Source organism: Lissotriton vulgaris, chromosome 7, assembly GCF_964263255.1.
Source record: "Lissotriton vulgaris chromosome 7, aLisVul1.2, whole genome shotgun sequence".
Lineage (NCBI taxonomy): Eukaryota > Metazoa > Chordata > Amphibia > Caudata > Salamandridae > Lissotriton > Lissotriton vulgaris.
Window position 1 is genome coordinate 1,734,213,244 of NC_141695.1, and position 12,299 is coordinate 1,734,225,542.

The following is a 12,299-nucleotide window of genomic DNA, read 5'->3' on the forward strand; positions in this document are numbered from 1 at the left end:
TCTTATATAACAAAGTTTTTTTAGGAGTGTTTATTGTTGTGTTCTCTCACACTGTGATATTTGTGTTTTATGTAACTAAGTAATCTTACAATAAACTGAACAATGACATTGGCATCATATTATACCTTCTTTCTTTTTAAAAAGAGGAGCCAGTGCTGTGAGTTTACACACAATCACTTTATGATGTTTCTCCACTGACCAGCTGTTGTTGTGTATCACAGGGTCAGTACGGAAAACACATTGGAAACTTCATAGCTGATCGCCATGAACACCATCATTGTTTATGAACATCCCAAGTTCCAGGGACTCAGTAGGACATTTACGGCAGATGTTGTGAATCTGGTATTGGAGAACTTCGGAGACTGCATCTCATCAGTGAAGGTGGTGGGGCAGCCATGGCTAATGTACGAGCATCCAAACTACCAAGGAGGGTTCATTCTTCTAGAGGAGGGAGAACATCCTTCACTTGACATGAATGACAAGGCATCTTCTCTGAGGCTGATCACTGATGACCTCACCAATCCAAAGATCACAGTCTATGAGCATCCCAATGCCGCTGGTAGTCAAACAGTTCTGACTCAAGAGACCAATCTAATGTTTGGAAACATGAATGATAAGATATCTTCCCACAGAGTCCAGAGTGGGGCATGGCTTCTGTACGAGCATCCAAATAGAGGGGGGAGGTATATTCTAGCCAGGACTGGTGAATATCTGGCAAACTACTGTGATATTGGTTTCAACGATCAAGTATCCCATGTGTATCCTTTGCGCCGTGGAAAAGCCTCTGTGACCGCCACACTTCTGTGGGGCAAGAAAAAGATAGAGAGTGAAAAGAACATTCAGGCAGATCAGTATTTTTATGTAAACAACACAGACAGTGAGCAGGAGTTCACTGCTGCTTCTTGCAAAGAGTATGAGAAATATGTCTCCCATAGCTTTGAATTCAGCAATGAGTCTTCAATAAGGGTGGGTGCTGAATTTAGCTTGGGAGGAGTGGCCAATCTTTCAGCAGAGGTGTCCAACACCTTCTCAGTGAAGAAAGATGAGGTTGAGACATTCACCACAAGGAAGAAGGCAGAGTTAAGTGTGCCGATGAAGGTACCGCCACGCTCAAAAATAACAGTCAGTTTCATGAGCAAGGAGGTTACCATCTCAGTTCCAGTGGAGCTGAAAATTTTCCAGGGGAGTAAGACGGTGACTGAATATGGCACATACCACTGTGAGTCTGGCACAGATATCTACATAGATGTGCAATCTGAAACCATTAGTAAATAGTAGTACCTTCCACACCTTCTTCTTGTTAGGGGCTATACCTCAACATTGATTTGCTATTTGTGCTTTTTTTTTTAAACTGAGATATCTTTAAAGGATTCTTTTAGGGCTTTCATTTTCACACACCATATTTCATAAAAGATCATTAGCTAGCTGGCAGTCGTCCTGGGACCCAACTAATGCTCAATGCCATAAAATGTGTTTTTCTGGTAGGTTAACAATGAACGCTGACCCCTTACAAGAATGTCAACCAATGACATATATGAACTGGCTCATTGGTTGTCATTGCTACATAGCAGTAAGACTGTATCCTTGAGTCAGAAAGACAAGGCTATACTCTAACCTCTCAATGGCAGTCACTGGGGTACCGATGTAAGGCTGGTTGTTTTATACCTTAAGGCTGTGCTGTGATTGGCCAATGTGCACTTCAAGCTGACTGCACACTTGGGGTGCTTTGCAGCAGTGATTCCCTTGTGCCTGCAGGTGTTCCATACCTTGCTACTGATGTTTACTGCTGCATCAATGTCTGTCTGCTCTCAGCAGAAACTCTGCTAGGACAATAGTCTGGCCATTTTGTGTCATTGCAGCACCAATGGCTGTTTTGTACAGCACATAGCATAATTCCATGCTATACATATATATATATATATATATATATATATATATATATATATATATATATATACATACATATATATATGTGTGTATATATATATATATATATATATATATATATATATATATATATATATATATATATATATATATATATATATATATATATATATATATATATATATATATATATATATATCCAACAAACAGGTTGCCCCATTTAGAACAGCCAGCATTCAGGGAGGTTTTGTAATTTCGTTTTTTATTTTCAGGGAAACAGCGTGGAATGATGAAAACAAAGTCCATGCAATTTACAAGCCTGACGCGTTTCATGCTCCCCTGAGCATTTCTTCAGAGGCTTCTGTAAACTCTGTGTGGAGCTTTCAGAGTCTTTAAATGAGTAGCACCTGCTCCAGTGGGCGTTGGCGCCCCCAGAGCCTGCTGGTTCTAGTAGTTCAATAAATCACGCTCTAGTGAGCTGCTCCCAGAGTAAAATAATACTTCAAATTTGAACCCGAGTGGGTCTGGAAAATGTTCAATCACCTCTGCGCTGCAAGTAACATCCTTGCGCCGGGACACTCCTTTGGAGTAGCCGTTGCGCTATAGAAGACCATAAAACGACCTTGCCTGCCAGTTTCTGCTGCATACCATGTGCCTGCAGCTTGGATCACTTCCATGTGGTAGGGCTCTTCCCTGACCGGGACCGGCAAGTAAATACATCCAACAAAAAGGTTGCCCCATTTAGAAGAGCCAGCATTCAGGGAGGTTTTGTAATTTTGTTTTTTATTTTCAGGAAAACAGCGTGGAATGATGAAAACAAAGTCCATGCAATTTACAAGCCTGACGCGATATATATATATCCCCTAAGCATCTCTGCTTGAAAGATCTCTTGCTGAAAACTTGTGCAAATCAAACTAATTCATACCCTAGAACCCAATTGTCAGAGCTGAACATGTGTTCTTCTGCTGTCCACAGGAAAGGAGCCAAATCCATACTCTGACTGTGAGTTACTGTTCTCTGGAGTCGAACTTCTGTCCCAAAGGCTTTAGTTGATGTACAATATAATAGATCACTGGCACCTTGCTCAATGTTTTTGTATCAGCCAGATACTGGAAGCAAGAGCATAAGTCTCTGGGTGAGTAGGATCATCTCTATGGTTTTCAATATCAGAAGAGCACACTTGAAGAATGTGAGACCAATTCACAAAGAAGGGCCTAAAGCTGTACTGGTAGATTTACACCTACATTCAATTGTAGATGTACAGCTTCCTTGAAAGCTTACATTTTTCCAGGAATATACATGGTCCAGGTATAGGATTTCCAATCACTGGAAGGTCATATAACATTCACAGATATATCCCATTACTCTGCAGTGTTACCCATAGCAGCGCACTCTACACCAAGGGAATAAAAGCCCCTGTGTAAATACAAATTTTTGGTTTTGTTTTCATCCTTGGAAACCTACAATCCCAGCACGTTTCCAGATGATAATTCCTCTTCTCACATGGCTGATCTACAACTCTTTCCAGGCAAGAAAGAGGAAGAAGAAGAACTTGTGAATGCCCACAAACAACACTACCCATGCCTGGAATGCCCACTTCCTACCCTTGATTGGAATGTGTAGCTGCAGAGCACGCCAATAGGCTAATGCCTTCCTGGAATCACTTTATGAGTTCCTGGCAGGTGCAACTGAAGTACATTACCATATGTCAATATTCGTCCAATCATTGAGACAGTAGCATAACAAGGTCACAGTAGGGCCCAAATGCAAGCCTTAAAAATGCCTCCCTTTGTGGACAAACTGTGATATTTCTGGTGCAGAATGTCCTGCTGGATCCTATCCCCAGGTGCAATTGCACCTGCTGCTCCATTGGTAGCTACATCCCTGAATGGAGAGACATTTAAGTGCAGCTGTACTGGATTACTCTACTTTAGATTGTTTGCCAATTTTGTCTCATTATATTACATTTTAGCTGGTTTAAGTAGAATATTTGTGTACTTCTTTTAAATCTAAACAAATAACACCCCATGAAATGAAATAGACAAAGTACATTTTTGCACATTTGTGTGAAATAAGGAATACTTTCTGTTGTGGGATTTTCTCCAGAATGGGAATCTAATCAATTATTAATGTTTTCATTTCCTGTATGATTATATCTGTTTCTGCTTGAGAGCAAATAAATCACAATTTTCAACAGTTCAAGAGTGCATTTGTGTGATCACTATTTTGAATTGGAAAACTTTATTGACACCATCACAGCAGTGATATACTGGATGTTTACCGAAGTGCCAGCGTAGCAAAACTGACTTCAGTTACTTTGACCGCTCTCCTCGTGATAGCAGAGGAAATTACCACACATGAACCTTGTCTCTGATGGCATCACAGGAAGTTTCTCTATTCAACCTTTGGGCCTGATGATAATACAGGAAGTGGCATCACTCAACATCAACAAAACGTACCATAATAACATGGTAACAATAATGATACTAAAACAGATAAAAGGTTACTCATACTACCATCCATAAATTAGCTATGGTCCTGCCATGGTATGTAAAAGCTGCAGAGATGATAGACTAAGGGCAAGCAAATCGTTGGCTAGCGGAACAGTCATCTTCTTCTAAAGTGTGGTCCTCATATTCCCAAGTACATCCTCAAATGCTCCATCTCACCTCAATCCTCATCTTCCAAGACATTGCCTCAACTGCCCAGTTATAGTGCCAGAAGAGGACTTTTGATGGATCTGCCCTCTTCCTGAACCAGTCTGGACACTGACTACATGGGTGCAGCTCCTGGGTATAAATGTATCTGCCACAAGGTGTGAGCTGGGCACATGCCAGATCCTCTGCATCTTCTTGTAACTAACAGTGGGTGACAGGAAACCACAGTGTCTAGTCTAGTAATAGCAGGCTTAATTTAGTGACTGAATTGTTATGTGTTCATACAAAGCCAAGGTATCCAGGTGTTTATAATAGTTTGGGTCTACAGTCACAAAAACTGTTAGGGATGTACAGTGCACCCTCCACAATCTGAACTGCTTCCAGTGAATTATTTAATCACATTAGCCCATGTGATTGAGATGATGCGCCTTCACTCTAGAAACTGCTACTATGAATAGAAGCATTGTTCATTTGTATGAGGGGGTAGTGAAATATGGGGATATGCTCCTCTGGAAGCCCTAGAGATAGTTGAAAATAACTTTCTAAAACAATTACTAAGGGTTCCCAGGGGTACGGCAAACTTCTCTGTGCATGAGGAATTGGGGGTTCCCTTCGTATGTTACAAAATTGCAGTAAATCCCTTATTATGTTGGATGAATTGCTGGCTAAATGACAACATACCACTCACCCAGCTTATATTAAGAGAAGCACTTATATGGGATAACAGGATGAAGGTTCCCTGGTTAAAGTACTTGTATAAGTGCTTTACTGATTTAGGTCATCCTGAACTTTTCTTATTCCCTGATTCCATTACTAAATTGGATGTTATTGCGGTCAAGAAGGCTTTCATTGATTCTAGATACCAGGATAGGGAGTCATGTGAATTAAAAAAAGATAGTGTACGAAATCATGTACTAATAAAAAGTACATTGCTCTTGGAACCGTACCTAACATGGCAAATATCTAGTTATGACCGTTTTTTATTGACAAGGTTCAGGTTTAACCTGTTTCATTTACTGTTGGCTGTTCCTAGGGGATCTCATCGTGGGCAAGTGTTGCCGGCTTGCGGCTGCGACAATAAGTCTCCGCAAGACCTGGCACACTTTTTGTTCTTTTGTCCCTATTATGTTATACTGAGGAAGTTATATTTAAAACCCTGCTTGAAAAAACTGAATTTTCTACAATTTCGTCCTGCACTACATTTCCTTCAGCTGCTAAGAAGTGAATACACCTTGTATATATGTAGTTATTTAAAACTGGCAATGATATTCAGAAACAGTATGGAAGGATAAAAGTATTGATACATGAATTGCTATTTCCTTTTTCTTTTAAGTTCTCTTCTAAATATTCTGAATGCCCAATGTAGATCTGTCTTGTTTATGACTCTATTTTTACTTGATTTCTTCTTTTAATGAATAATCGTGTTAATAAATGTATAATGTAAATGCTTTTATGGTTGTCAACAAGAACAACCGAATAAAGTTTCTTGACTTGACTTGACTTGACATTTGTATGAATGAAAGCTTTGTACAGTTGTAGATGAAAATATTCCTTACTGGAACATTGAGCTACCAAAATATATTGAGAAAACATAACAAAACTACTCACAGAAAAATATATAAAAACAAATACAATGAATTAGAGGACTAAATTGCCATCATGCAGTACAATAGAACAAAAAAATATATAACTCTCTGCCAGAAATATTACAGATCAAAATCACTATTTATCAAGATATCTCTCATGGGATTCATTGCATTACAAATTACAACAAAATATAATAAGGTATAGGTGCTCAGTCCTCAATGGTCACACAGTGAAACAAATGTGTGTTATTAAAGAAGGGTAAGCATGACACACACAAACAGCAGTGTTCTTCGATAATCATCATTATTTTCTACATTGCCACCAATAGTCAACAGCGCTTCAATACCACAAGCGCCGGGACACTCCTTTGGAGTAGCCGTTGCGCTATAGAAGACCCATAAATAACATAACATATAACATAACATAACATAACAAGAAATGAGGAATCATCATCAAGACTAAAATATGGAAGGAGTCAGAGGTACATGGAACACCTAAAGAAATCAATAAATGGAGAAAAAGGAGAAAAAAAGGAGGGCCAATGACTCAAGAGAAAAAATCTAGGAATCATTACAGAAAGATAAACTTACATAGAGTGTAGCCATGTAGTCAACATTAAAAGTAGGTATCAACCTAACACATGGGCATGTGGCCTAAAGCGTCTTATAGATTCACTTGCAAAAAATGTCAAACAAGAGCCTGCTAGATGTGTTTTAATTATCATAACAAGTGCGAACAGCACAAGGGAAAAACACGACACACAGGTTGAAAAAATAGTGACGCTGGAGGAGGCACTTATCACTGTAAAAAGCCCAGTTTGCTGGAAAAGTCTAAAAATAAGGGAACATATTTAATATCCAGCAAAAAAAAAACAAGGAATACATCTAAAGGTGCCAATGGAAAAGGAACTTACCCACACTATTGATGCAGTAGTTGTGCAAGTCCTGTATAGTTTCCTTCCATTTGTGGATCCCTAAAGATATAGCAGTGATTAGAGGTACAACACTTTTCCCAATTATAGCACAAATTCCACCCTTAAGGCCTGATTATGAGTTGCTCATAATGTTCTGACCCATGAATTAAAACCTGCTTATACATTGGCCGAAATTATGAGTTTGAAGATATTTAACACATCCAATATTTATCAGATACATTAAATACCTCAAGGATTATTAAATTTCAGCAGGCCAAACGTGCTGAAATTGTACAGGGGAAAACATACAGTAAATACTGTACCATGCAGATTTTGGCGCATTAAACACAAAAATCAGCAAGTTGTTCCCCATAAACTCATTATGGGTGTTATGTATTGCATCCAATAAATAAAGTACACTGAGGTATTGTTGTGTATCAGGGGTGATAATTAAAAGCTATACTCATAATCAGGATCTGTGTAGCTTAAATATAACACAGAGTCATTTTGTGAGATAACAGTGTATTGATTCATCAAGCAATCATATATTAGCTCAAGTGCAGTCAAATTGTCCACTTCATCGAGTACTTTAGTGCAGCAACATTTCTTGTGAATATATACATGTATTCCACAAATTCAGATAAGGATAGTGATGAAGCGAGCTTCAGAAATTATTTTATTCTGACTCGTGGATTCATTTCCCTATAACATGAACTAATCAATTAATGAATTGTTGCATGATTTGTTTGATTAATCCAACCTAGATTAAGTTTGCACCACACATGAACACGCGGGAAATTAATAACATGTGCTCTTGTTGCATTTGCAAGTCTGTTTTGTAACATGTGATTAATATTGTTTTGTTTGTCATGTCTGTCCTATTGTCTTTGTCACTATTAATATGCGGCTGATCATTCATGGCATGTGCTTTATTATATGTGCCTACATGTTTGTCCTATGTTGTGATTGTCTGTCTGTGTATTATTTAATCATCTTTTTACTCTTTCAGAAACTTAAAGCTGGACACAATGAAGAATGGTAGATTTTAAATGTGCTGCTTTATTTGTGTGCTTCTGCTAAGTGACTTATACTAATGGGTTAACATTAGCTATGTAGGTTAAAAACAGAATGACTTTCATTTCTTGAATTAATTATTGTTTTGTGTTTGTTTAAATAATAGTTTTCTGGAAAGTGACGCGAGCTAAAAGTGGCGCAGTGACGCAAGCAAAAGTGGCGCAGAAAAAGCCTGCTGATGTTAAGCCACAGGAGAACATTTATTTTGAAAAAGGATGACAAGCTTATAAACTTTTATTATGAAAAGCTTTGAAAAATAACTGCTAAAGACGACTCTGTGGAGAGGTTTGGTTGTGCCACGGAAAGCTCAGAACGGACAGGCTCAAGGTTAAAAGGAAGAGACGTGACAGATTTTGTATTGCTTGAACATCTTTGCTACAAAATGTAGCAGACTAAGGAACTGTCGCCAGGACTTTGTGCATGAACAATGGCTCTGTGTAAAAGCCTGGTGGTGGAAGATGTCACAGTTTACTGTGGCGTGAGGTGAGGTGATTCAGCCAATGGGGAGCTAGAATTCAGCTGTTGGAATGTGAAATTAGTTAGTTTAGCTGTAGTTTTAGGGTATAAGAATTAGCTCAAGGAGCAAATTTTTGGCTTACGCTTCTTGATTCCAGAGGGACGTGTTCTGCTGTCTGATGATTACACGTAAGGAAAGTAGCTTTAAAAGACTTTGTTTCCAGGCGATGAGGGTAGAGACAGAGAGTTAGTTAGGATTTGGAAATGCTCTTTTCACTTATTTCTGCTAATGAATAATATTTTCTTGAATTAAGCTCTTTTTATAAATGCTGAATAAAACTTTCTTATGACTTTTTCTAATGCTTGCTTAATAAAGTTCCAAAACCTAAGTTTTCTTGAATATGTTTAAATAAACTTTTAAAATGACAAGCTGGTCTTGTTTATTGAAATGAGTTCATTTTCAACATATTAGATCCATTCACCTCATGATTCAGCTGCTCTATTGTTTCTTATGGGCCTGGTATTGATTGGTAAGTGTGATAGTGGATTATGACATCATTTATAAAGTATTTTAGTTGGAGCGCTGGATCAATTTTGGTAGCTTCAGACGGTTATATGTTGTTTTTGACATGCATGTTACATATATGTTGGTATATACATAGGATCAATGTTTAACAAATGTTAAGTTTTGATTTTGTTAGATTGTTATATGTAGTATGTAATCTTTAAGGGTTTTTCCAGCAGTGTGGAAAATTTCCTGGTTTGCCATGGCAAGAGTAGTGTGACTAGAAGAGTTACACAGTGCATTTGTCTGTTTCAAAATTGTGGTATAGAATATATCACGTGTTGTGGACGTACAACACAAGTTTAGAGACCTTAGATGTGCATGGTTAAATGTATAGTGAGGATTGCCTATGAAATTGTAGCATTAAGCAGAGGGACCTGGTGAGCCTGTTTTAAAACTTCCTGTGAAGAGAGTAGTAGGATTTATCCAAGCTTGAGAGAAGGGTGAGATAGCGTCGTCTATTCTTATCAACGCTTGACGTTTTCTGTGGTTGGTTCAAGTCCTGCCAAGAATTCGTGTGTGTATGATCAGGGTTTTATTGTTTGAAAGTGTGTGATGATTGGTAACCTGAAGGGTAGGGTAAGAATTACTCTATTGGCAATTGAAACTATTCTGTGAGAATAGCGTTGTCTATTCCACGCTGAGAATACTTGAATGAATGTGTAAAACTATCTCTTTGTTTAGAGAAGCAGACAAATGGTTTCCTTTATGTAGTTATTAATTGTGTTTAAAAAAGTAATAGGAAAGCGTTTCTGGAGCCTTCAGGGTAAAGAATGCGCTATTTTGAAGTATTGTAAAGCGTTGCGCGTTATTTAAATTCATTTTAAAGCATTCCACGCTATTTAAAATAATTGAAAAGTGCCCCGATCGAAAATTGTGAGGGAGGGGCTGATTTAGGAGTGAGAGCGTGTGAGGAGAGCCTGGAGCTGCAGCTGCTGTGTGCGTCATTAGCTGCCTTGCTCTGGTTAGTAGAACTGTCTGGAGTGTCATAATTCAGTCGCGACCTGATTGGTTCAAGTTTCCCGGAGTGTCTAAGCAAAGCAGCGCTCTCATTGGCTGAGGCGCGATTAATGCTCGAAATATTGTTTACTTTACAAGCGTTTCTGTTCTGATTTCTATCTTTCTCTTGCAGATCGCGCTATTTTTAGAAATATACTGGCTTGATTGCATGTCACATCACAGCTGATGTATGATGGCGAGCGTTGCATTAAGTGAAGTGTAGCGTTGTGGGCTCATTGAATTGCACTTGTAAACATCCCCGTTCTTTTTAACTTAATTGCTAGATGCACGCTAATGTTTTAAATCAAGGCTAAAGTGTGTCCCGAGCATTTTGTAAAGGAGGGGCTGCTGCTTCGGGAGAGCTGTCAGCTGCAGCGGCTGTCTACGTCAGCCGCCGCGCTCCCATTGGTGGAAAGGCCGTCGCGTCATAATAGAGCTGCGCTCTGATTGGGCGAGGCTCTCAGCCGCGCTCTAATTGGGCGAGGCTCTCAGCCGCGGTCTGATTGGGCGAGGTTCCGGAGCGTGTCGTCAAAGACACGTTGTCAGTAATATTTGCAATGTCCCCGTTTAATTTTTAAATTATTGTTAAGGTAGTAGTAGTCCCAGCTCATGCGTGGCCTTGTGATAGGCATTGCGCGCATTTTGAGGAGCGCGCGTGGGGAGAGAGACTGCGGTGGTAGGAGTGCGCATCATAGAACGAGACGCCCTTCTATTGGTACAGGTCCCGACGCGTCATAACGGAGTCGCGCACCCATTGGCTGGTGACACGCATCCCTGGTTCAGGTCCCCGTCGCGTCATTGAGGAGTCGCGCACCCATTGGCTGGTGACGCGCTGAGCTGCTGTGCTCTGATTAGTCAAAAACGCGCAGTGTCATTGAAAGGCCGCGACCGGAGTGGTTGAGGCTTGGGTGGGCACTGTGGTTGGCTGAGCATTGTGCAGCCGCACGCTGATTGGCTCAAACACTCGTTGTGCTGATGCACATTGTTTACATTTTGACGAGTGTTTAATTTTCAACGCTAATAATGCTCAAAGCTTCGTTTTTAATTTTTAATCGTTTCTAATATTTACTACAACATTGAGAAGCGGAATTTGCTATTAATTAGTGAATAACACAGCAGATACCCTGATTAGGACAATAGCAGCAAAAGTGATTAGAGCAAGGACATTGGTAATATTAATTAGTACAATATTAGGTAAAAACAGTTGCCATTAGAGTTGCAAATAAAGTTATAGCAACAACAACAGTTAGGCTCTATGCAACAGGGAAAATTCAAGGATTCTGTAGAGTAATTAAATTAAATAAATAAATATTTTGAGTCTTCCCCACAGCTGATATTTTGTATATGTAAATAAGCATTTTTAAATACCCAATAAATTACAGGTCTACAGTGTAAGTATTTTAATTGCTGCTTTTCGCAAAAGCACATTTTTTTTTTGCCCCAATTAAAACGTGTATGCAGGTAAATTACAAGATATACTAATTTAAGCAGGAAGTTCTGTTTATTTGTTGTGGTGGATTTGAATAAAGGTGAGTATTTTAAAACATGGATAATTATTATTCAAAGAAGAAGAAAACGTTTTTCTGCCATCAGAAAATGAAAAATGTATTTAAAAAGATTAAAAATGTTGTTGCTACATGTGAGAGCAAATTAATGAATAAACAGGTGAGTAATGAAGTAACTAGTAAGCATAATAAAAATACAGATGCTAAGGATGCAGTTTTAAACGACACATATTCTGAAAGAATACCACCTCCCCCAAAAGAAATTATTTTTAATAAAAATTCGATTCCTAAATCAGCGAATGTAAATAATAAACATGTCAGAGAAGAATTAATTGATCATTGTAAAAATGATGTTGTAAATACAGATCAGGATAGAAATTCAAGCAAACGCCCAGAGCAGATTAATGTGTCGCCAAGAGTCTCAGTCCAGACCCCTTCTCAAGGTGACACAACAGGTAGGTATGATGAGATGCCTAGTACTTTTGAAATTAATATTCCTGGTCATGTAAATTCTACAAATAATTTAATTGAGCAGTTAACGTCAGACATGGAAGCAGTGACAGTTCCTGTGACAATTGGACCTGTTTCCCCAGTGCTTAGAAAAGATGAAACTAGTCCCACTGCTTTAATGGTCCCATTGAATTGTGAAATTCAAA

The 12,299-nt window shown here is 38.8% G+C and overlaps 1 pseudogene; it reads left to right on the plus strand.

Annotated features, from left to right (window-relative positions):
* The first annotated feature begins 261 nt into the window (after positions 1–261).
* LOC147706501 (epidermal differentiation-specific protein pseudogene) lies at positions 262–1,683 on the plus strand (annotated as a pseudogene).
* The last annotated feature ends 10,616 nt before the right edge of the window (positions 1,684–12,299 follow it).